The sequence below is a fragment of the Pipistrellus kuhlii genome, unplaced genomic scaffold (assembly GCF_014108245.1).
Source record: "Pipistrellus kuhlii isolate mPipKuh1 unplaced genomic scaffold, mPipKuh1.p scaffold_m20_p_17, whole genome shotgun sequence".
NCBI lineage: Eukaryota > Metazoa > Chordata > Mammalia > Chiroptera > Vespertilionidae > Pipistrellus > Pipistrellus kuhlii.
Window position 1 is genome coordinate 26,431,079 of NW_023425482.1, and position 25,057 is coordinate 26,456,135.

Below are 25,057 nucleotides of genomic sequence, written 5' to 3' on the forward strand. Positions count from 1 at the left end.
CATGGCCAATTTGAGGGTAGTGTTAGAGGGATCGGTGACGCAGGCAAGAGCTCGTTGTCTCCTGCTGGGGCCGTGCCTTCCTCGAACTGACCTGCGCCCGCCCCCCCCCCCCCCAAGTTGGAGCCAGTCCTCTATGTGTAATGGAACCCTAATTTCTTGGGCCTCATCGGTCTAACCATGGGTCCCTCGGGCTCACCCTCCTGCTCTGGTGGCATCCCCAGACCCCTCCGAAGAAGGATGTGAAAGTGTTTTAGGGAACGCCACTGTTTCCTGGGCTGTGATTTTTCTGGTTTCACTCTGTGGCCGCTCTGAGCATTTTGAGCCCCTTTTGAAACCGCCTTCTGCCACCCAGACCAGAGGAAGGAAACACAGCATCCAGGACAGAAATATGCCCCTCCCGGACCCCCTCTTCCCTTCTCCTCTTCCAGCCGCTGCCGCTGTCTACCTCTGACTCCCTGTCCAAATGTCACCTGTCCCAGGCAGCGGCCTCTGCTTTATCCTGTGAACTCGTACCTCACACATCGCTTTGAGAATCTGGCCCAAGCTCCCCATGTGATGGCATTTGTTTTATTTTATGTTAAATGTATCTTTAGCCCTGAGCGGTGTGGCTCAGTGGATAGAGTGTCGGCCTGCGGACTCAAGGGTCCCAGGTTCGATTCCGGTCAAGGGCATATATCTTGGTTGCGGGCACATCCCCAGTAGGGGGTGTACAGGAGGCAGCTGATGGATGTTTCTCTTTCATCAATGTTTCTAACTCTCTATCACTCTCCCTTCCTCTCTGTAAAAAATCAATAAAATATATATTTTTAAATGTAACTTTATTGTTGGAAGTATTACAGATGTCCCCTCCCCACTGATCCCCTCCACCCCAACCATGTTATAGCCTTTATTTATTTTTTTAAAAATATGTTTTATTGATTTTTTTTTACAGAAAAGAAGGGAGAGAGATAGTGAGAAACATTGATCAGCTGCCTCCTACACGCCCTTGACCGGAATCGAACCTGGGACCTTTCAGCCCGCAGGCCGATGCTCTATCCCTGAGCCACACCGGTTTTGGCTGTTATGGCTTTTAGACTTGAGGCCTAGGGAGGGCCAACGACTTCCAGACATCGCATAGCCAGTGAGGACAGAGCTGGCCAGCGGAGGCGTTGTCTCTGGCACACTGGCCTTCCATGTGAGCTCCCACTGTCCGTGGACTAGGTCCTGTGGACTAGGTCCCATGGACTAGGTCCCAGGACAGGACAGCCAGCCTCTGGGGTCACGGCACGAATTAAATGAATCGATAGCCGTAAGGATTTAGAGCAGGGCCATGTGTACGGTAGAAGCCATCCGGGTCAGCGAAATATCCCTGTATATGCCCGGCCGGCGTGGCTCAGGGGCTGAGCATTGACCTAGGAACCAGGAGGTCCTGGTGCGATTCTTGGTCGGGGCACAGGCCCGGGTTTCAGGCTCAATCCCCAGTGTGGGGGCGTGTAGGAGGCAGCCGACCGATGATCCGCTCTCCTCATTGATGTTTCTCTCTCCCTCTCCCTCCCCCTTCCTCTCTGACATCCATAAAGATGTATTGGATAAATGTATGTCTCCGGGCTGTCACAGGCCCTTCCTGTGTCCCCCCCTTTCCCCGGGTCCCCCCCACTCCCGGCCCCATGGCCTGTCCCGTGGCCCAGGCGGCCCCACGCTGGGAAATTCTCAGAGCGTGAAGCTTCCTTTCCGGAGCTCAACCGGAAGATGGGAACCCCACCCAGAAAAGTCCCGTCCTCGCAGCCGGACCTGGGGCTGCCCGCGGAGCCCGGGGGCCAGGAGAGCATCCTGGGGACAGGAGGAGACTCCACCCCAGATCGGCCACCCCACACTGCCCACTGGGCGGGTTCAGTCAGCTCCCATGATGAAGGCCACACACCCCAGCACCTCCAGAATGCCCTGGTCCCCACCCCACGTGCCCCCACCTGGCTCAGCGGGAATGGGGTTGGGGGGCGGCCCTGTGCTCTGCAGGCTGAACCCTATACACGAACCTCCACATGGACCGCTTGGCCAGAACCCCTGGTCTCTGGACCTGGAGACCCATAGAGATGGACTGGCCTCGGCCATCAAATACCCTCAGAGTCAACCAACCGCTGGTCCCCCGGCCGGCCCCTCGTCCGCCCTCACGCAGCCCCGGCCAGGTGGCAGGCAGGACCTCGATGAGAACAGCAGAGCACCCTCTCCAGCGGCCCATGAACCCTCCGTGCCCCCCTGGAGGCTGGTCCCACTGCCTGGCCATTTCGCAGATGAGGAAACTGAGGCTAGGGCAGGGCTATCGGTTCCCTGGTCACCACGGCGGGGTGGGGGGCGCCAGGCGGGGCCCTGGGTCTCGCTCTAGAGAACTCCTTCTTGCAGATAAAGCTCCCCCGGACGCACATGCCCTTGGCTGGGAAGAGCCCCAAAGCCCAGGAGAGAAGGTGGGGGGCAGCATCGGCAGCGCAGAGAACCCCAGCCTGGGAGAGAGAATTTGGGGGGCGAGCCCCTCGGAGAACCCCACCCTCCAGCTCTCCTCCCAGAGCTGCTGCCCCTGACCTCACAGATCGGTTAGGCCCAGCCTGGCACAATGGGGGCCCCCTCACAGGGCCCCCCAGAATCGAGGTGGAGCAGCGGGTACCCAGGGCTTGTCTGAGCCGGGAGAAGGGGCTCCGGCTCGGGCCCAGCCCTGCCCCTCTCGCATGGGGAGGGGGCCGTGGGCAGAGACCCACAGCTCCCTTTCTCCCCCCCCCCCCCCGCCATCCCCACGGGGTCTGAGTCACTTCCTCTGCCAACCGTGTCCAGCCACGAGTCACCGAGTCACCGCCAGCCCGAGCCCGGCTCCTGGAAAAGCCATTTCCGCAGAGGACGGAGGTGGAAGTGAGTGGACAGGACCCGGCGGCCCTGGGGTGAAGCCTCTGCCGGAGGCCCCTCTCCCGGAGGATGCTGGTCCCCGCCCCGCTCCTGCCCCTTCCCAAGGCAGCCCTGCGGCCAGCCCGCCTCTGTGTCCCTTCGCCTCCCGGCCCTGCCGCCCATCCTCCGAGAGTCACTCAGACACACCCTCTCCGGGAAGCTCTGCCCAACCTCCAGCTGCCGCCAGAACGTATTCACCTCTGAGCTCTCGGGGGGAGGAAGAGGGGGGTGCCATGGCCCATTCCCAACCCCGTTGTCACGAGCTCACATCACAGAGCCCAAACCTGCCTGCGGTGTGGGCCAGACCCCCCCCCCAAGGGAGCTAAGTTGCATTTTCACACCCCCTCTCCCCCCTCCCCAGCCCAGCCAGGTTAGGACACAACAGGTCTGGGCTGGGCCGGGGAGCGGCTTTAACAAGTGTCCCTCCGGTCTGTGAATTGACACCCGCAGGCTTGGGGGCCACTGGGGGGCGGGCCTGGGATAAAACGGGGAGCCCTGTCTCACAGAGAACCTCAGCCGGGGAGTGGCAGCGCCCGGCCGGGGCCAGCAGCCTGTGTCCCTGCGGAACCTCCTCTCACCCCGAGGCACCCTTTCTGGAGCCTAGACGGGGCCCTGGACAGCGGGCAGGAGGAGGGTGGGCGGGGAGAGGGCAGCCGAGGAGGGAGGGACCCCTCGTGGGGCTTCGCATGAGCCTGGGCTTGCCCCCCGGGGGAGGCCGTGGGGTGGGGAGGACCCGCCCTGCTCCCCTGCCCCAGCCTGGTCCTCAGCTGTTCTAGAGGGGGTGAGGGGGGCGGAGGGGGGACAGTGTCAGCAGCTGGCCAGGCCCCTGAGCCCCGGGCAGAGGCCTAGGAGGAAGGGGTTGGCCAGGAGAGGGACGGGGAGAGGGAGGGTGAGGGCGAGGATGGCACCTGGGCAGTGTAAAGGTGCCAGTGGGTGGGATGTGTGTGTGTGTATTTGTGTGTGTATGGGTGTATTTGAGTGTGTGTCTGTGTGTGTGTGTGATGTGTTTGTATGAGTGTGTGTGAGTGTGTGTGTGTCTGTGTGAGTGTGTGTGAGTGTGTGTGTCTGTGTGTGTTTTTGTGTGTGTGTCTGTGTGTGTATTTGTGTGTGTGTCTGGGTGCGTGTGTGAGTCTCTGTGTGTGTGTATTTGTGTGTGTGTGTCTGTGTGTGTCTGTGTGTGTGAGTCCGTGTGTGTGTGAGTGTGAGTGTGTGTGTGTGAGTCTGTGTGTGTGTGAGTGTGTGTGTGTGTGTGTGTGTGAGGCTGTGTGTGAGTGTGTGTGTGCGTGTGAGGCTGTGTGTGACTGTGTGTGTGTGAGTGTGTGTGTCTGTGTGTGTATTTGTGTGTGTCTGTGTGTGTATTTGTGTGTGAGGCTGTGTGTGAGGCTGTGTGTGTGTGTGAGTGTGTGTGTCTGTGAGTCTGTGTGTGTGTGTGAGTGTGTGTATGTGTGTGTGTGAGACTGTGTGAGTCTGTGTGTGACTGTGTGTGAGTGTGTGTGAGTGTGTGTGTGTGAGTCTGTGTGTGACTGTGTGTGAGTGTGTGTGTGTGTTGTGTGTGAGTCTTTGTGTGTGTGTCTGTGTGTGTGTGTGAGTCTGTGTGTGACTGTGTGTGAGTCTCTGTGTGTGTGTGTGTGTGAGACTGTGTGTGTGTCTGTGTGTGTGTCTGTGTGTGTGAGTGAGTGTGTATTTGTGTGTATGTGTGAGTCTCTGTGTGTATCTGTGTGTGTGTGTGAGTCTGTGTGTGTGTGTCTCTGTGTGTGTGTGTGTGTGAGTGTGTGTGCAGGGAGCAGAGGGGAGAACGGGAAAGAACGGGGCGGGCTGGCCCTGAGGAGGCGCCGGGAGCTGCTCAGACGGCCTCAGCTGGGACGGCAGTTAGGTCAGAGCAGGGGGACCCCTTGCAGGTGCTTCCTGGGGGGCCCAGGAGGGGGCTGAGAGGACCCTCCACCGCGGTTTACAAACCGCTTAAGTCAGTCTTGCATAGAAGCACCTGAGCCCAGCATTCAGAGGCGGTGCCCTCATCCTGGTGGGACCCAGGGCCACACCCCACTTCCAGCCTGAACCCCGCCCCGCCCCAGCCCAGGGCTCCTGGGAGCCCAGCTCACAGACCCAGCCTCTCCCTCCTCCCTGTCCCCGCTCCCAAGTGTGGGGGGACCGAGGCCCAAGCTGGTGACACATAGGGCCTCCCCCCAGGAAGGGTGACCTGGCGTTGCTGGGAACACAGTGGCTCCAGGCCTCAGGAATCCGACTCCAATGAAGGAGGAGGAAAGTCAAGCGAGCAGCCTTTCCCGGAGACAGGCGGAGCCAAAGGCTGGCGCACTCACTGCCCACGGTGAGCCTCACAGGCCTGCCCCCGACCCCGGAGGGCTGTCCCTGCCCCCAGTCTCCTCCCCACAGCGGCGCCGGCCCAGCGAGTCCCAGGGCCACGGATCCCTCTGCCAGTGAGGCCTGGCCCAGGGGGAGGAGGGGAGGAGAGGGCGCCCCTGCCAGTGGGAGACTCTGAGTTCTCCAGGAGCCGGCTAGCGGGAGCCGCCCCCTGCAGCTGCTCTATGGGAACCGCAGCACTTGTTTAAAACCCCAGAGAGGCCAACACAGTCACCCACCCAGAGAGGAGCTGGGCTTGCTGGCTCCCAACTCCGACCTCTGCCTGTCTGTGCAGACCCCGATGCCCTGAGCTCCGGCCTCCACATCCCCATATTGACAGCCTTCGTACTCCAGCCACACGGAGCTGGACAGGACACCGGGTGGTGCCCTGGCCAGCATGCTCAGTGGTTAGAGCTCCCACCCTGGCACCAGAGTGTCACTCCATTCTAATCCTGGCCCAGGGCGCATACGGGTGGCAAGTCTGATCGCTGATCCCAGTCGGGGTGCTTGCGGGAGGCACAACCTTTCGATGTGTCTTTCTAAAACACATGGAAAACTCCGAGCACTCCCTAAGGACTATTCTCAAGTTAGAGAAGGGATGCGGGCCTGCTTGGTCTTGTCTAGCACATGAGAGGTTCTGATACTAGGTGTACCGGTGAGTAATGCGGGTTTTGTTAACTAGGTGTTTCTATCGTGTAAAGAAAACACGATAATTTCAAGAGAAACACCAAAAGTGCTTCATTCAAAGTAATGTCCATCACTAGCTACACATTTCCCCCTCTTTCAGGGAATTTGTGGGTACTGTCCCAATAGAACTTTCCTTGTTTTGAGGCAGACCATTCAGAGACCCGATTTTCCACTTCTTCGGATGTTTTGAAGTGCTGCTCAGAAAGTATGTGGGCCATGGATCAGAACAAGTGGTCATCTGAAGGAGCAAGGTCTGGTGAATATGGCGGGTGGGTTAATACTTCCCAGGCAAGATCTTTTAATGTGTCTTTAACTGGTTTCGAAGTATGTGATGGTGCATCATCATGAAGCAAAATTACTTTGCGGTGTCTTCTGGCCCATTCTGGTAGTTTTACGATCAAAGCGTGGTTCAAATTGGTTATTTGTTGTTGTAGCGATCAGTATTAACGGTCTCACATGGTTTTAGAAGCTCATAATGCGCCACACCTTCCTGATCCCACCAAACGCAGAGCAGTGTCTTCTTTCCGAAGCCATTTGGCCTTGCAGTCGATGTTGATGGTTGACCTTGATCAACCCGTGATGTGCATTTGAGATTCTCAAAATAAATCCACTTTTCATTGCCAGTCACAGTTTGATGCAAAAAAGACTTCCTTGCCGCTGAAGCAACATTTTACTGATGACTTTTCGGTTTTCCATTTGTCTTCTGTTCAGTTGATGTGGCACCAGTTTTCCTTCCTTTAAAATCTTTCCCATTGCTTGTAAACGATCAGAAATTATTTGCTGAGCAACGTTTAATTTTTCTGCGAGTTGTTTTTTGAGTTTGACACGCATCTTCATCCAATAATGCTTGTAATTGTTGGTCTTCAAATGTTTTCGGTTGACCTGGACTGTCTTTGTCTTTCACATCGAAACCATCACTTTCAAAGCCTCTAAACCAGCGCTCATAGTATCTTGAGACGGAGCATGTTCACTATAAGTTTCCCAAAGTACACGATGCCTTTCCCAGCACTTCAAGTAATCAAGTAATGAATTAGAACTTCCCGCAAATGCTCTTTTTTTGGCACAAAATTCGACATTTTTAAGTGTAAAAATATCTATGATGTTAGCACCTTCAGGAAATTTGACATATGAAGTTTTGAAGTGTGTTGTCAATACAACAAAATGACATACATATCAAACTGCATATATATCAACATATGTATAACCCCATCTATTGAAAAAAAATCCGCATTATTAACCAGTACACCTAGTAAGTCCTGCAGGAAGGACATCCACCAAGCTAGATGGGCCCTAGTTTCCCAGCTCAACGTGGTAGTGCATCCTTTTATTTTATTTTATTTTTTATTTATTTATTTATTTATTTTTGCATGGATAACCATCAACATGAAAATAAGCTCTCAGAAATCTTGCCACCACACAGATAGGAAGCCTGCACACACACACACACAAACACACACACACACACACACACACACACCCCTTCTCTCCCCCCAATCCCGGCCTCCAGGCCCCGCTCCCCTCTGAGCTGTCCCCAAGGCCATTAGCAGCACAAGATGGACTGCAGGAGCCCTTTAGGCGGTGATGGTCCCCAGGCCACTCATCATTATCCTCGACACTTCCAGGCAAGAGGTCCCCGGAGGGAGAGCGAGCCCGAGGTGCACTCGGCCCCATCCCGCCTCCCTCCGGCCAGCGTCGCCCGCTCTTGGACAAAGGGCACTGCCAGCCTGTCCCCAGGTTGGCGCTTCCATTAAAGTCAACCGCAGACAGCTGGGCCCTCGCCGTGCCTCAAGCAGCTGAGACACTTAGAATGTTGGAATGGGGAGGGAGGGAGGGAGGGAAAGAGAAAAAGAGAGAGAACATGAGGATGCAAGAACTTCGGGGAGTGAGAATCAAAGCCTCCGAGAACTTTGTAGTGGATTAAGGAGACCTAGACCCTAAGGGAGGAGGGGGAACTAGGAGGGTCCCCGATCCGGCAGAACCTGGTGTGGGGTGAGGACCAGATTCCTTCATGAGCAGTGCAGGGTCAGCTCCATGCTCCAGGCCAGCCTCAGTCCACGGCCAAGTCCCCCAGCCCTCTCCCCGAGGAGCCGCTGCGGCCGGACTCCAAAGCCCCAGCCAGCACCCGCCAGCACCCGCCAGCACCCGCCAGCACCTGCCCAGGAATGCCCCTCCCTGGCAGGGTGGCAAGCGGGAGCCACACTAGGTCCAGAATCAGCCCTGCTGCTCCCTGTCCCTGGACCTTCGGGCCGTCAGTCCCTGCCAGGGGCCTCCTGTCCTCCTCTGAGTGAATAGGTGTGGTCCCCAGCCCCACCTGCCCTCTCCACAGCCAGGGCCTCTGCAGCTTACCTCCAGCTGGCAGCCAGGGATACGGAGCTGGGCAGCCTCCTCCTCCCTCCTGGCCAGTCTCCTCTGGGGAACCACAGTCGGACCTCAGCTGTCTGGCTCAAGTTCCCCTTCCCCATCTGTGTTCCCACCGCACCCAAGGCCAGTGACGCCCCCCCTCCGCCTTACCACTCCCCCACACACACCCACACACACCCACACACACACACACACACACACACACACACACACACACACTTCCTGGAGGATGCCACTCAGTGGCCCTGGCCCCGCAGGGCACCTGTCCTTGAAGCACAGGACGCTGGGCATTCCCAAGGTCACCACCAGCCCTCCCTTTCTCTCTTCCTCCTCCAGGTCCCTGCCCCAGGCTCAGGGGCAGACAGCACACCCAGCCAGATGTCCTCCCCCACGAGGCCTTGGGGGGCCTGGGCCAGGCTCAGGGCTCAAGTCTCAAGTCCTGGACACTGTGCCCGGAGTCCCACCCCCCCCACCCAAGGGCAGACCGAGCACACCGCACAGCCTCCCCAGGTCTCTGTTGCTTACATACCCCCCCAGGGCAGGGTGCTCACTACCTTCCGTAACACAGCTAACATTCATGCAGCTCTTTGAAAACGCAGGAGACTCGATTCTAAGCTCTCCCCAAGCCTGTGAGCCAAGTACCATTATACCCATTTAACAGATAAGGAGACTGAGGCCGCAGCTGCAGAGCACACAGCTGGCAAGAGGCGGAGCCGAGGCTCGACCTCCGGGCCTGCTCCCTCCTGCCCTTGACTTTGCTGCCCGTCTCCCCTTGATCTTACCTGGCTGTAAAAAGCATGTCTTTGAAATTCACAATACAAGGCGCCGTGGATTTCGCAGTAAAAAATGGCAAGAAATGTGTTTTGTCAGGGTTAGTTTAGTAACTCCCAGGGCCCTGCTGCTGGGGCGGTCCCAGCTCTGTCCCTGTGCTCTGTCTCCTGAAGGCCCCGACCCTCTGAGGCTTGGCTTTGACCCTGGGCTGCGGCCCAGGCGTGGAAAATAATTTCAGCTGGAAGGTGGCTGAGGGGAGGGGTGCGGTGGTGAAGATCTCACCCGAAACCACTTCCTCGCTGTTCTGGGGGGGTGTTTCATACCCCGAGTCCCCTTACAGTGACTTCTAAGAATCCCCCAGGGTCCTCAGGCCAGCCCAGCCCCACCCCCACCCCACCCACCAGCTACACCCTCAGTGTTGGGGAGAAGAGGGAGGAGGGAAGGGGGAGTGGAGGGAAAAAGAGAAAGAGGGGGAGAGGGGAAGGGGAAGGGGAAGGAAGAGGAATGGAGGGGTGTAGGGAAGAGAAAGGGAGAAGAGAAAGATAGAAGGGAGGAGAGGGGTGAAGAAGGGAAAGGAAAAAGGGGGTGGGAAGTGGGTTGGGGGAGGAGAGGGGAGCAGGACCAGGAGTGAGAGGGAGGAGGGAGAGGGGAGGGGAGGGAGAAGGTTGCAGGAAGAATCGTACCTGGACTCCTCCCGGGAGACAAGTGGACTGTAAATACGAAAGAGCTCAGCCACCGGGGTGCCCGTCAGCTTCTCTGTCCAAGAGGCGCGGGGAGGACCCCAGCCCTCAGCCCCTCAGCCTCAGCCTCACGGAGCCTCAAACAAAGGGGGCAGCAGGGAAGCCGGGCTGCAAGCCACCAGCCCGCCAGCGCCAGCGCGGGAGAAGGGGCGCAGGTGACAGCAGCCCCTGGCAACCGTTCCCTGGCAACCGTTGGCAGCTTCAGCAGCGACGTCACTGCCCAGCTCAGGGCTCAGGCGCAGGCCCCCTAACTTGTCTCCTACCCGAGTCCCCAACTCACGCAGACGCCGGCCGGCGGGGCTGGGAGCCGGCGGGAGAAAGGGCGGGCTTGAGAAAGCAGGTTGCGGAGAACACTTGCCTCTACGTTTGTCAACATTCACTCCAAACCCAAATCTTTTCAGAACCTGGTGGGGGGCCTAACTCTGGGACCAAAAAAATGCCTATTGCCTGCTGCGTTTGGCTCTGGAAGCTCCGGTCTGTAGCCTTGACCTCAACCCAGGCTGGACCCGTCTCTGAACCTCTCACCCTTGGCTGCCACGAGTGTAGAATGTGCACCATCCTTTTCAGGGAGCGGCTCTTGGGGGCCGCTTCCTCCAGGAAGCCTTCCCGGATTGTCACAGCCTGGCAGGGAACTTCCTCCTGAGTGAGCTCTGGGACTGGGGGTTCTCCCCGAGCTCCCTGGGAGCCAAGAGGGGCGGGGTGTCAGACCCTCCTCTCTGTGTCCCAGAGTAAGCACCAGTCCTCCTGGGAGGGAGGAGAACAGGCTTCTGAAACTCCACCTGTGTGCCAGGCACTACCCTGAGCAGGTTGGAGGTCCGTTTCCCACCGCTCGGCAAACGTTAGCCCCGTTGAGCCCATCTCACAGATGGAAAAACAGAGGCTCAGGGAGGTGCTGCGACTGGCTCCCAGCCACCTCGCCCGTAAGAGAGAGGGGCATGGACTTCAAGCCCACATCTGCCCGGAGACAGGGGGACACGAAGACGCTATGTCCATCGGAAGCTTGACTGACCCTGGCCCCCCTCCAGGGACGTCCGAGCTTTCTTGGATCCCCTTTGTGACGGGGAGCTCACTTCCTCCCCCGAGGGCACGGCCCTTTGACCTCCAGAAAGCCCCACTGAGTCAAAAGGAAGAGAAAATCAGAGCCGTGGGGCGGCCCGCGGGTGTCAGACGGCGCAGAGGAGGACAAGGGGCGTCTCCACCCAGGCCTCGGGCGCCGGACACAGCCAGCTGGGGAGACAGACAGGGAGCCAAACATCTCCAAGCACCCTCCCAGCACCCTCCCAGCACCGGCGGGAAACCCCGAGGCCACCCCGCTCCAGGGGAAATGGGGGGGATGTGGGGTGCTCTCTGGCAGAGGTCATGGGAAAGACAGCAGGGGCTTGGGGGCCTGCGGGGTGGCCACGCACCCCCCTCCCCTGCACCTCGCCCGCACCCCGACCCCCACCCGTGGCCGGGAGCCAGGAGGCCTGCCTGGGTCAGGAGGCAGCTATTGTCTTGCTGCTGGCCCAGAGCTGGGTCCCATTCACGCACTATTTTTGGCCCCCGGAGGAAGCGGAAGAGAAAGCAAAGAAAGGAGCTGCTGTTCTCGGTAGAACCTTGTCCTGGAAAGGATTCCAGGGCCTGCTGGGCCCAGAGGCAGGGGCTGTGGGCGCCAGAGCCCAGGGGCAGGGGCTGCGGCTCAGGGGAGCCAGAGAGGGCACACGAGGGGCACCCCTGGCCTTGTACACACTCTTCTGCTCACCAACTGCAGCAACACCCGGAGAAACCGAGGCACAGCACCGCGGTCCCACCCCCAGTCACAACAGCCTGGCCGGTGTGGCTCAGTGGTTGAGCATCGACCTATGAACCAGGAGGTCAGGGTTCCATTCCCGGTCAGGGCACATGCCCGGGGTGAAGGCTGGATCCCCAGGGTGGGGTGTGCAGGAGACAGCCGATCCATGATTCTCTCTCATCACTGATGTTTCTCTCTCGCTCTCCCTTCCTCTCTCTGAAATCAATTTTTTTTAAATTGTTTTTAAAATAAAAAATAAAAAAGCACTTATGATAGCTTCTAGCTCCTTGCTGCCCGGAGCCGAGTCTCCGCCAAAGAAATGAACGATCCTCACTTTACAACCTCAGCTCGGCCGGCCGGCGCAGAGGTCATTCCAGACGTCACAGAACGGGCTCGGGGCAGCATGGCCGCCCAAGTAACAAGCTACAGACCCGCCCTCCTCCCTCCCGCACGTGCCACCCACCCTTCGGGCATTCACCAACGCCAGCATGGCACTTTCTCTATCCTCGGGGAGGCCCACGGATAGCGGCCGGTCCCCCCGCCCCATGGTCCCGCCTGGACAGCAGTTCCTGCCGCTGCCCATCTGGTTCCCCAAACAGATTGGGGAGCAGAGGCGGGGTGGCACTGCAGCAGAGTGCTCCCCCCCTGCCCCTGGTCCTGGCAAGGGAAGGGGACTGCACCTGTACCCAGCTCCCCCTCCCCCGTCCAGGCACCAGGACCTGGCACGCTGACTCCCAGCCAGGCTGAGAGCAGACACTGCCCGTCTGGTTTGGGATGTGCTCGCAGGTGGCAGAGCCCGGGAGGGTGCGGCAGGCGCAGTCCCGGACAGAGGGTGAGGGCAGCTTTGAGAAAAACCTCAAGAGGATTCCTTCCAGCCCCGCCCACGGCCACTGCTCTCCGAGGCAAGGTCAGGTGCAGGTGGGTGGAGGGGGGAGTACCTCGAGGTCAGGGACGCCCCTGCGCAGGGGCAGGCCCCTTGGATAGGGAGAGCAAGGGGCCGCATCGGCTCCCCGATGACTTAGGAGGTGGGCGGCCCCCCTTCCCCACTCCTCCCTCACCCCCTCAGCCTCACTCCGGTCCATGACGCTGATGCCCGGCTCCCTCTGTGCTTCCCACCCAGCTCTCCTCGCGATTAGCAGGCTCGTAGGAGCCCCTGGAGAGGCAGCTGGGGCGCTCATGGTGACAGGAAGGCCACGGAGGGTTCCACAAACACTGGCTGATGTGCTAGAATGGCCGGGCCCTGTCAGGGCGTAATTCCCGGGGAAGAATGTGGGGGTGGGTGCCGGGGCCAGATTAGCTCGGGGATGGGGGTATGCGGGCTCAGGGCCACTGAGGAACCCCACGTGTGCCCACGTTCCCTCGCCCACTTCCCTGCCATACGTAACACCCACTGAGCGCTCCGTCGGCAGTGCCGTGGGGAGAAGGTCCAGGCTGGGAGGCCGGAGACCCGGGTTTAGGAACCTCCCACTGGCCTGGGGACCGGGAACCGCTCCCCCATCTGTGACGTGAGGGTGAAAATGCAAATCTCTGAGGGCTGCCAGCACCTGGGACTGAATGAGAGTCTTTGTGGGTGAGGAAGGCCGATGCTCCAGGCGGAGGGGGTTGGGCCATGAATTGCCCCCAGGGTCTGCCACATGCCCCGCTGATGACACAGCCAGAGAAGCCTCGCGGTCAGAGGGCACCGGGCCAGGCCTTGACTCACCGCCCCCGCCGGCCCCCGGGGCTCACCCCTCGCATTTGTCACCACCCGGGCAGGTGGGTCTGGGCAGTTGTCCCCTGACGCAGGGTCAGAGACACAAGACGCAGCCACACCCTGAGGGCCAGACGAGGGGTCAGCCGCCCGGCGCAGGCCCTGGGGGCCACGGGAACGCAGCCCAGCAGACGAGTGACCTCAGAGCGCTGCCCCGGGAAACCAGCCGGCTCGCCCTCGCGCATCCCCTGCAGCCAGGACGGAGGCCCTGCCCGGCCAGGCCCTGGGGCTCAGGCAGCAGGAGAAAGTCCCAATCTGGACAACAGCCTGGAGCCATGAGGCCCCATCAAGGCCTCCCTCCGTGGTGAGAGTGCTGGCTGTGGCCGCAGGTGCCTCTGCAGGGACAGCATGGCAGGACAGGCTGCTGCTCCCGGATGCACTCACCGCGGCTTCTCCCAGAGGCTGGGCTGGCCCTGGCCCTGGCTGTGGCAGCAGCGGCCTCGCTGTGAGGTGCCAGGCGCGGCCCTCAGCACCCGGGGTCTGGCGGCTCACGAAGTCCTCCTAAGGTGCCCTGACCACCCTCGTCGTTCTAAAGATGAGGGAAATGGCTGACACCGGTGTGGCTCAGTGGATAGAGCGTCGGCCTGCAGACTGAAAGGTCCCAGGTTCGATTCCAGTCCAGGGCATGTACCTTGGTTGAGGGCACATCCCCAGTAGGAGGTGTGCAAGGAGGCAGCTGATCCATGTTTCTCTCCCATCTATGTTTCTAGCTCTCTATCCCTCTCCCTTCCTCTCTGTAAAAAAATCAATTAAAAAATATATTTAAAAAAAAAAAAAGATGAGGGAAATGGGGCACAGAGAGGCCAGTACACCTGTCCAAGTTCACACAGCAGGTGAAGCTGGGACAGAACCACGCCGCCCCCAGCTCGCCCCACCGGGTGCAGCCTCTCCCAGGGAACAGCTGGGCTGGGCGAAGGAGGAGCAGAGGTCTGGGGGAAGGCTGTCACAGTTAATCCTAGGGGCGGCTCAGGTCTCCCCACCTCATTTCACCACAGCCTTTAAGGCACTTGCTCAAGGTCACTTTTCATACATATGTAAGTATTATCAATTTCAGAGATGAAAGGAGAGGGAGAGAGAAAGAGAGAAACATCCGTGATGAGAGAGAATCATCGATCGGCTGCCTCCTGCACTCCCCACACTGGGGATCGAGCCCGCAACCCGGGCCTGCGCCCTGACCGGGACCGGGAATCGAACCGTCAACACTCAGCCACTGAGCCACGCCAGCCCGGCTCAAGGTCACTTTTCAAGGGTTTGAGATTAGTTCTCATCCAGCCACCCACAGCTCCCAAGACAAACCCTTCAGCTAAGCAAGTCCGCTCTGTGCCGTGATTTCTTCCCCTAAATCCCAGCAACAGCCCTGCCCGGGGTGGCACTGGTGCCCTGCGCCCCCGTGTATGGGTCAGGACAGGGAGGCCGGGAGGCTGGGACCGGCCCCGCATACCCCCAGGGGCCTAGAGCGATGAGGCCAGCGCTTCCCGCTTCCCGGGGAGGACAGAAGGGGAGGGACTGGGAGAAGGCGAGGCGGCTGGACTCCCACTGCCACTCGCTCAGAGCTCGGAGCTCGGAGGCCGGCTAAGTGGCCCTGAGCCCGGGGAGCCGCATGGAGCCATTAGCTGCAGACCGGCAGCCTTTCAGGGACTGGAGCTGGGCTGGCTTCCAGGCAGGGAGCCCCTCACCCCAAGGCCGGCTCCCTCTAATGCAGAGGCCGCCCGCCCCGCTCTGCCGGCTCCTCCAGGGCTCGGCTTTGATCTCTGCCTGGCTCTGCCAGGCTCACCACAAACCGCCTGAGCCGTATCAGCCCCGGAGCACGTGCCACCCACAGGCCTCCCCACCAGCGCAGAGGTCAGGCTGGGGGGTGGAGGGGGGCTTCCCGGAGCCAGGTGGCCCCCGCTCCCTGAGGTGGGGGTGAGGGAAAGTCCCCTGAGCTATCAGAAGGCACCCGGCCTCCGTGCACCCATCTGCCCCAGGGGGGACACGGGAAGGCCAGCATCGATGTGGCCACAGCCCGTGGTCCTCCCAGCAGCTCCAGGCAGGTACGTCCAGGTGAGGACACGGAGGCAGCGCCCGAGTTCACACACCCGGAGAGGAGCGAGGCCAGGGCTCCCCCCAGGCGAGCGGCCTTGCTCTCCGGCGGGTCCTAGGGGATGTGGGCAGCAGCAGGGATGGGGTTCGAGACCAGAGCACCCAGCACAGAAGCTCAGACCTGGCCTGGCCCAGGAACCCCTATCCCTGCCCCCCGCCCCCTGCACCGAGGGGCCAGGAGAGCTCAGTGGACAAGAGCGCAGACTCTAGAGCCGCCCACACGAGAGGTCACCCTCAGGTGAGCCTCCTGCACCCAGCGCCCTAGGCTCAGGTGGCTCAGCACCAGCACCTGCTTCGTGGGAAGAAAGGTGCGTGGGGAGCGCTGAGCCCCGGCGGGTGGCCAGGCTCGGAGGGCAGGAGGGAGGCCAGGGCAGGCTGGGGTGAGCAAGGGGCAGAGACTGTGTCCCCCGCTCCTCTCCCACCCGGGGTCCCTCTGCCCAGCCCCCCAGGCCTGACCCCAGAATCCAGAGGGCTCCCCAGAACCTCAGGAGCTCCCGATGGGGCAGGAGGCTGACGGGGGAGGGCAGCATTGGAGAGGCAGAGCCAGCCAGGACCCGCCCCACCCACCCTGTGTGAGAGGCCCCTTTGTGCCAACCCTGCTCCCCTCCCCGCCGCCCCTGCCATCTGCCTGTCCCCCGGGGTCCCGGTCCCCCAGCTGCCAGATTTGCTCACGTGATGCCCCCATCTGCTGTGAGTCAGAAGGAGGGGTCCACAGAGCCCCTGGTTGGCATGGGGGGTGCAGAGCCCGCTACGCTTTGGGGGGTGGGGAGGTAGGGGGGTGCAGGATTTGGAACTATACTGTCACCTTCCCCTCACGCCGCCACCAGCTCTGCCCCTGACTCCTCACCCTTGCCAGGGGGAGCCCACCCACACCCCTGGCCTGGGCACGGCTCCACCACCCACACACTGTCCCCCAAGCTCGCACCTGAGCCCCACGCCACACCCCCTGCCCTTCCCGTCCTGGACTGCTGGGCCAGAGCAGCCGGCCCGGGGTGCACAGCTCCCCAAGTCCCCGCACCAGCCCCTCCCCCGCAGCAGGGCAGAGCAGCCCCGTGCCAGGTCTCCAGCACCATCGCCTGCCCCATTCCCCCAGGCCCTCGCTATTTCCACACCTTTCCCCACGCAGGTTCCTCTGCCAGGAATCCGCCCCCGCCTCTCCCTCTCTCTCTCTCTCTCTCTCTCTCTCTCTCTCTCTCTCTCTCTCTCTCTCTCTCACACACACACACACACACACACACACACACACACACTTAAATTCTTCCTTCTCTTTCTCCTTTCCAGCCCCCAAGCCCAGCCCAGCGTCCTCGGCTGAGCCCCCAGGCTCCGAGGCGGAATGCTCCCTGCCTCCCTCCGCCTCCTCCCGCAGAAAGCTTATCTCACTCCTCAGCCTCAGAGCCTAACTGTCCTGTTTGTTTGTGTCCCTGACAAGCTTTGGGTGTCCCAGCCAGGCGACTGGCCCCTGCCCCATGGCCCAGGGCAGCATCCGTGCAGGCTGCCGGGCCAGGCCTCTCCCCCACAGACCCTGCGGGGAGTTGGGGGGGGGGTCCCCACGTGACCTGACACCTCAGAGCCACAGGTGCAGGGCAGCTATTCTCACCTCACACGCCCACTTAGCAGCTGCAGCAGCTGAGGCCCAGAGAGAGAGGGGTGAGGCGAGGAGGGGTGTGCTGCTGTGAGCACAGTGGGTCTGGGTCTCAGTGTCCCTGCAGCTCACACGGTCAGGCCTGGCCCAGGAGCCAGTCACGCCACTGCCGGCCTCCGTGCTGCGACCCATCTCAGCAGCCAATGGCTCTCCCAGACGCTTCCCACTCGGTCTCCACCTCAAGAAACCAACCCGCTGCCCTCAGGGTCCCCACGGGGCCCGGCGCTGGCCCATGGCTTGAAAGACACCTGTTCGTCCCATTCCCTGCAGAGTACGTGGCACACAGTAGGTGCTCAATTAAATGTTTGTATGTGTCACTCCCATGGCCCCCTGGAGCCACAGAGATGATTGCTCCCCACCCGGCCTCCCCAGGCCTGAGCCGCTCTGGGTGGGAGCAGGGGGGAGGGGTTGGGGGAGAGGGGGGAGGGAGGGGAGGGGCCCTGCCTCGGCTCATGGCCCCCGAACCTCCTCCTGTGGGGCCCTGGGAGACCCCAGCTCAGCACCACAGGAAGGAGGCCGGTGGGAGGCGGGAGGACAGGAACCGGTGGTTCCCCAGAGAGAACAGGGTCGCCGGGGGGGGGGGGGGGGGGGGGCCCTATCTGTGCCCCGCAGGCAGGCGGGAGCCGGGGGTCTGGTGGTTTAACTGGCAGCCCAGCCCTCCGCCTCTGCTTCCTCATCTGCCTGCCCGTTCCCACGCCAAGACCCCCTCCTCCCTGCCAAGGATGCACAGGCGAGGACCAGCTCACGGGGCGGACCAGCCCAGGCAGCTGCAGGTGAGACCGCCCTCAGGGCCGGTGCCCAGCCCCCTGCAGCCGCTCCAGAGCCGGGACCAAACCAGGCTCTAGCGTTAGGGGACGCGGATAAGCCACCAGCCCCCTCAGAGCCTGGCTCTCCCCACCCCCAGAGCCACGGGAGCAGGAGTAACTCCTCTCACCGCCCAGCGAGCAGACCCAGCCTCCGTGCCCAGTGAACGCCGCTCTGAGCCTCAGTTTCCCCAGCTGGCACAGGACTAGGGGTTCCGAGACATTTCCTCCCCTCAGTCCCCGTCCCCTTCCTGGGCATCTCCCTGTCCATCTACCCCCAGCTCCAGAGCCCCCCCTACAGCAATGCTCCCCCGGGCTCCCACCCAGACAGCAAGGCTCCCGAGTCCCTGTCCCACCCCCACCCCTCATCCCTCCTTGGCCTGGTACCTGGCGCCCGGTGCGGGGTCCGGTGGGGTCAGGCAGCTGACGGGCCTTTCGGGATTCACCTCCAGAGGCTGGCCGCTGGCCCTAGTCGTCCCGCTGCAGAGGGAGCTGCTGCGCGTGTGGTGGCTCCGGCCCCTCCTCGCAGGGCAGGGCCGGCAGGCAGCCAGGGTGGAGGGGGAGGAGCCCAGGGAAGTGCTGGGTGTTTGGTGGGGGGTGCCCCCTCCAGACGACTCCTCCCTCCTCCCTCCACCCCTCCCTTCTCCCTCCTCCCTCCTCCCTCCTCTTCAGCTCAGCGAGGGATGACGGACCATTAGTGAGTCATGGATTTCTCAGAGGGAGGCTGAGAAGGGGGCAGGGCCGGGAGCTGAGGCAGGGACCCCGTGACTCAGCACTGGGCCAGGGGGCACCCCAGCCTCACCCCGCATTGCATTCGGGCAGAGAGGTGCCCGGTTTCTGGGACAGACACCAGCCAGGGAGAGTGCTGCCTCCTCCCCCCAATCTGCCGCCTCCCAGGGCCGGGCTCCCCAAAGTGCCCGGAGGCCAGGGTTGCTAGGGCAACAGGCGCTTTGATGCTGCGCCCCCCCCCCCCCCCCCCCCCGCAGAGCCCAGGCGACAACTGCCCCTTCCTGGAGGAGCATCCAGCCTCCTTGGCAGCCGGCAGGAGCCGGAATGACCAATGACCGGCGGAGCGGAAGGCACGGGGTTGGGGAGCTGGGGGGTTGGGGGGGTTGGGGGTGATCCAGCGCCTGGCATGCAGCCAGCCAGTCCACGCACAACTGGCCACCTGACCTTGAGTCTCCCTGAGCCTCGGTCCTCCCAGCACAGGGACCCATGGCAGAGCTCGCCGGGCACACAGAGTGCCAGCACCCCGGACTCAGGCTCCGGGGTCTGAGATGCCAGGGGCTCCTGGAAACGGCATCCCTCAGCTTGTCCGCGAGGCCAGAGGGGAAGCTGAGGCTGAGTGAAACGCCACTCATTCCCGGTGGCAAGGAAGCTGGGGATGGGCCAGGGGCCCGCCCCCTCCCCGGTCACTATCCGCTGCTCGCTGGCTGCTGAGGTCCCAGGAGCGGGCTCCTGCCACAGCAGCGATAATGAGGATGCTGATTCCACTCACTGACCATTTATCACCTTCCCGGCTTTCCCTCGCGCACCGCCATCTGAGCACAGCGGCGAGGGGAGTGTGGCTCAGACCAGCTCAGCTCAGACCAGCGGGAAGAGCTGCTAGAATGTGGTGGTGAGGCGGGAGAGCGGGGGACAGGGATGTGAGCTCAGAGAGGGGGTGGAGGTGCCTGAGGCCACCCAGCTGGAGGTGCTGGGGTCAGGGCCGCCCAGCAGCCTGGCTCCTGTCACTCAAGTGCAGCCTCCCCAGACCTGGGCCCATGGGGTGCTCAGGGCTGCAGGTCCCTGCTCTGAAGGGGGGGGGGGGGGGGTAGTGAGGCCCGGGGCTGGGGCTGCTGTGGGGAAGGCCGCCCCTCACCTGCCATCAGGCTGCCCGGTGGGGGGTACAGAGAGGCCCCGCCCGGAGCTTCCAGAAGGCAGCGCTGTGCTCTCCAGCGTCCGCCCCGCTGTCCAGCCTGTGGCTGATGCCCTGGCCGGCAGGCGCTGTGGGCACGGGGCCTGCCCTCACTCCTGGGGCTGCTGTGGGCACTCCCTCACTATCAGGGCAAGAGCCCCCGTGTGGGCCGGGAAACAGGGAGAAAGGCAAGTTATCCAGAAAGGGATGGGAAGTCCCTGACAGGCCGTGTCCCCATGCAGGTCACCCCTCAACACCTCCGTTTCCCCAGGGTCTGTCCTTCAGGGCGGAGCCACGAGAAGGCGGGGCAGCAGCAGCTGTTCCCTGCGATTCGGGCCAGCAGGGCAGCGGCGGCCCCACCACACCCCCCAGAGGGTGCTGGCCAGCTGGGCACAGGTGGGGAGTTGGACGGGCCACTCTCTGAGTGCCCACACCAGGGCCACAGAGACCTGGAGCACTGCCACATGGGAAAGGCAGCCTGGCCAGGGCAGGGCTCGGCTTGCCACGCTCTGGCTGCCCTTTCACCATCGGGCTTCTCAGAGACCTACTATGTGCAGGGAGAGACCTACTATGTGTGGGGAGAGACCTACTATGTGCAGGGAGAGACCTACTATGTGTGGGGAGAGACCTACTATGTGCAGGGAGAGACCTACTATGTGTGGGGAGAGACCTACTATGTGCAGGGAGAGACCTACTATGTGCAGGCCCCAGCCCCGAGGATGACCCACATGGGGGTGACACCAGAGAGTTATTGGCACTGTGGAGCTCCCAGAAGGCTCTGGGAGTCAAAGGACAGAATCCACATAAATGGCCATGAATCACTACCCTGCCCACCGCTAGTCCTACTCAGCGGTTCACTGGGTAGGGTACCGGGTAGGGTTCACTGGGTAAGGCACTGCTTGACGTGGGTCACTCTAAGTTCACCCTTCCAGCTCTGTGGCCGGGCTCCCACTGGTTTGTTAGAAATCAGGTGACGCAGCCCAGGCCGCACAGCTGGCGTGTGGCTGGGAGCTCCTACTGGGTGCCAGGTCCTTCTAGGTTCTTCACATCAGTCACTGTCTCCCCCCTCCCACCCCCCCTCCCATCCTTTCACAGAAGAGAGACAAGCAGACAGAGGGATGGAGCCAGGGTTTGAACCAAGCTGGTTGGCCCCTGAGGCCCAGCTGGGTCTTGAAGGAAGGGTTTTTTTGTTTGTTTGTTTGTTTGTTTTGTTTTGTTTTATTTGTGTGTGTGTTTATATGTTTTATTAATTTTTTTTTACAGAGAGGAAGAGAGAGAGATAGAGAGTTAGAAACATCGATGAAAGAGAATCATCGATCAGCGGCCTCTTACACACCCCCTACTGGGTATATGCCCACAAGCAAGGTGCATGCCCTTGACCGGAATCGAACCCGGGACCTTTCAGTCCGCAGTCAGATGCTCTATCCACTGAGCCAAACCGGTTTCGGAGAAGGAAGGGTTTTGATAAGCAGAGACCAGCTGGAAGGGCACTCCAGGTGGCGGGAACAGCATCAGCAGGGGTGGAGAGGATTCTGGGGCCCGGGAGCCAGCCTTGGGAGGAGGTGGGATCCGCTTAGCGGAGCAGGGGCAGATTCCGGGGGGTTTGGGAAGCACAGAGTTTGCTTTGAATGGGGTTTCATCCAAGGCCCTGGGAGACCAGGCAAGGTCTTTGGTGGAGAGGGGCGTGATCAGCACACAGATGTGGCCTGAGAGTTTGCTGGAACGCCGGGTGCACCGGGCCTGCTGGGTGAGAGTGGGCGTTGGAACCGGATGCCCAGGGGACGCCAGCTTTGGGCAGAGCGGGAGGCGCCTGGTCTGGACACCAGCGATGGTGGGCTGGGCCTAGGGAACGGGCAGCTGGGCCGCTGGAGAAGAAGGAGGCAGAGGGAGGCCCTGGGGGCTCAGGGCGGGTCCAGAAAACCAGAGCAGGGCTAGGACCCGCCTCACACGCGCAGGTGAGGGGAAAAGATGCCTGAAACCGCCCTGAGTATTGGGGGGCTCAAGGTGGGGCACAGAGAAGAGGCCGTCCTCAGGCTCAGTGGAATGGGGTGTGCCTGTGACATGTCGGGTAGCCTTCCAACAGGCAGCTGGGTGCACATTGCTGGGCTCAGGATGAAGGGGTGGGGTCCTCCAGGACCAGAGAGGGTCGTGAGCATTACTGGAGGAGGGGGCAGTGGCCAGAGACGGGGGGCGGGGGGGCCTGCAGAAAGGCCTTCGTTTTATTTTATTTCATTTTTTATTATTATTTTTAATATTTTATTGATTTTTTTTCTTTTTTTTTTTTTTACAGAGGGGAAGGGAGAGAGATAGAAACATCAATGAGAGAGAAACATTGATCAGCTGCCTCCTGCACACCCTCCACTGGGGATGTGCCCGCGACCAAGGTACATGCCCTTGACCGGAATCAGAATCTAACATGGGACCCTTCAGACTGCAGGCCAACGCTCCATCCACTGAGCCAAACCGGTTAGGGCCATATATATATATTTTATTTTTTTTTAATTGATCTCAGGGAGAAAGTGGGGGGGGGGGGGAGGACACAATGATGTGAGAGCTGCCTCCTGTACACCCCACACTGGGATCGAGCCTGAAACCCGGGCATGTGCCCTGACCTGGACTCAAACCGCCCCCTCCTGGTTCTTAGGTCAGCACTGAGCCGCGCCGGCCGGCAGAACGGCCTTGGTTTGAAAGGACGGAGGAGCGGGGCCGCGCTGCCCGCCGCTGAGAGGTTGGGAGCCCAAACTCTGGATGCAGGCCCAGCGGCTTCCCCTCCCAGCTCTGCCAGCGGGTGACTCAAAGGCGGGCGGTAGCAGGGCCACCAGGAATGGTAAACAAGGCCGAGTCCGTCTGTAAACTCCGAGGCCCAGCACAGCGAGCACCTGAGGTGTCTGCGAGGGTTTCGCTGTCCAGAGCCTGTGTGGGCCCCGGGCCAGGGTGAGCAGACAGACCCACGGTGCCTGCTGGGCCCCAGGCCTGGGCAAGGGCAGGACTCCGCTCTGTTCCTGGAGGCCCCCCTTTTCTGTCTCTGAGCCTCCCTCCATGCAGGGCGTTGTGAGCAGCCTGGCACACGCTGCAGAGCTGTGCCCGCTGTGAGAGGGTCACCGGCCACCACTGCCTGCTGGGGGATGAGCTTTTACTGGACAAGAGCAGCTCAAGTCCAAGTGCTCTCCTTGCGAGCAGAGTGGCCTTGTAAATAAATCCTGGGACGCCTCGGCCGGCACCTATAGATGCTCAACAAATACCGAGCCAATGGCAAGATGATTGCCATCAAGTCAACGCAAACGCTTACAAAGCCCTTCCACGAAGCCCAGCGTCTCTCCTACAAAACAGCCACGATCGGTCCCATTTCACAGAGAGGGAAACTGAGGCTCAGAGCGAGAACCTTCCCAGGGCCTCCCAGCAGGCCATCCGCAGCGTCGGCGTTGGAACCCGGGCGGGGGGGGCCTGGGACCCAGACCACTTGCTTTCCGAGACCGGTGCTCCCAGCCACCTTCCTGTCGGTTCGTTCCCGTGGGAAAGAGTCCTGGCCACAGGCATGGGGGCAGCCACAGCCCCACAATAACGCCATCGCCCGTCACGCCCGCCCCAGGGCCCAGGGGGATGGCAGTGCCCATGTGACTCAGCCGCAGTCACAAAGGGAGCTGTGTGCCCTGGGCCCCGGGCCTGCCTCCTCCACTCTCCGCTCATCCCCCCCACTGGAGGAGAAGCAGAGAGCAGAGAATCCAAGACGTGGAGGAGGGGGGAGGGACTGTTGGCCATTAACATGGGGCACGGCTCCCAGGGAGTCAAGCCCAGGCTTGGGCTTGGGGTGCACGAAGCTCGTGCAGCTCCAGCGATGGAACGATGGAACGCGAGGCCCAGGTCCAAGCCTGAGTGCTGAGTCCTTATTTGGAGCTCCAAGGGCAGCCTCACCCTCATTGGCTCCCGCTGGGGTGGGGCCCAGGCAGGGGCGGAGCCCAGGCAGGGCCCCGCCCACATTACCTGGATCAGGTTACAGAAGCCCGGGGCTTGGGAGAGAAAGTCACCCCCCAGCCGCAGGGCGCCTGTGTCCACACCTGTGTCCACACCTGTGTCCGGCCCTGACCGCTCTCCACCCCCTCCCTGCAGGCTCAGACCAGTGCCCTTGTGTCCCTACGGAGCACGGACAGTGTGGAAGGCAAACGGCTTGGTATTTCACACACACACACACACACACACACACACACACACACACCTTGTCATGGAAGCCTCACTCCTGCTGAGGCTCAGAGGGGGGGGAGGGGGGGGCAGTCCCAGGTCACACAGGATTTGAGCAGGATCTGACTTTAGGTCAGTTCCCTCCCCCTTCCTGGTTCCAGTGGCATCTTTTTATTTTATTTATTTTTTAAAATATATATATATTTTTATTTTTTTATTTTTTTTTTACAGAGAGAAAGGGCGTTAGAAACATCGATGAGAGAGAAACATCGATCAGCTGCCTCCTGCACACCCCCCACTGGGGATGTGCCCGCAACCAAGGTCCATGCCCTTGACCGGAATCTAACCTGGAACCCTTGAGTCCGCAGGCCAACGCTCTATCCACTGAGCCAAACCGGTTAGGGCTATTTTATTTTGTAACTGATTTTCAGAGAGAAAGAAAGCGGGATAGAAACGTCAATGATGAGAGAGAATCATCGATCCGCTGCCTCCTGCACGCCTCACCCTGGCATGTGCCCTGACCAGAAATCAAACTGTGACCTCCTGGTTCATAGGTCAACACTCGACCACGGAGCCACGATTGGATCCCTGTAGCTGGGCTCCAATGGCGTCTTGACCACTTGCCAACAAGAAGTGACCTTGGGCCCAGCCCAGACAGCCAGGCAGACTGAACTCCCCCCCCGCCACCAACCTCCACCCCCCCCCCCACAAACACACACACACACACACACACACACACACACACACACAGAGTCACCAGTGCCTGTCCTGCTGGAGGGGGCACCACGGAACTCCGGTGCTTAGAGAGAGCTCAGGCTGGCTGGGCCTCCCAGCACCACCCTGCCGACCTTCCCAGGAGGCGGGCACGCCTGGGAGCCCAGCTGCCCAAGATAGAAGGTAGACAGGGCAGCCGCCCCCTCTTCCTGGGCATGACGGAATGTCTGACCTCAGCCCAGCCCCCACGTGCACTTGGCAGGAGGGCTGGGTCCAGCCAGAACAGGCCTCAAGGTCGCCACGGCCACGCTCCCGCCTCCCAGCCTTCCGAATTCCCGAGACCAGGGCCAGGTGGACCCGCCAAATATGGGCCCCAGCCCCCTCCCCGTTCCCGTGCC

At 61.2% G+C, this 25,057-nt stretch overlaps 1 protein-coding gene across 3 annotated transcripts in view; it reads right to left on the reverse strand.

Annotated features, from left to right (window-relative positions):
• The window catches only part of ADGRG1 (adhesion G protein-coupled receptor G1), a 40,689-nt gene that overhangs the window by 13,099 nt on the left and 2,533 nt on the right, over window positions 1-25,057 (reverse strand). The window contains exon 1 of one of the 3 annotated variants that reach the window (XM_036440286.2): window positions 18,260-18,387. The exons of 1 other annotated variant lie outside the window; for it this stretch is intronic. The gene's annotated coding sequence lies outside the window, so the exon portion shown is untranslated. Of the gene's footprint in view, window positions 1-18,259; window positions 18,388-25,057 lie in introns of those variants that run through there. One more of the 3 variants, XM_036440288.2, reaches the window with a different exon arrangement.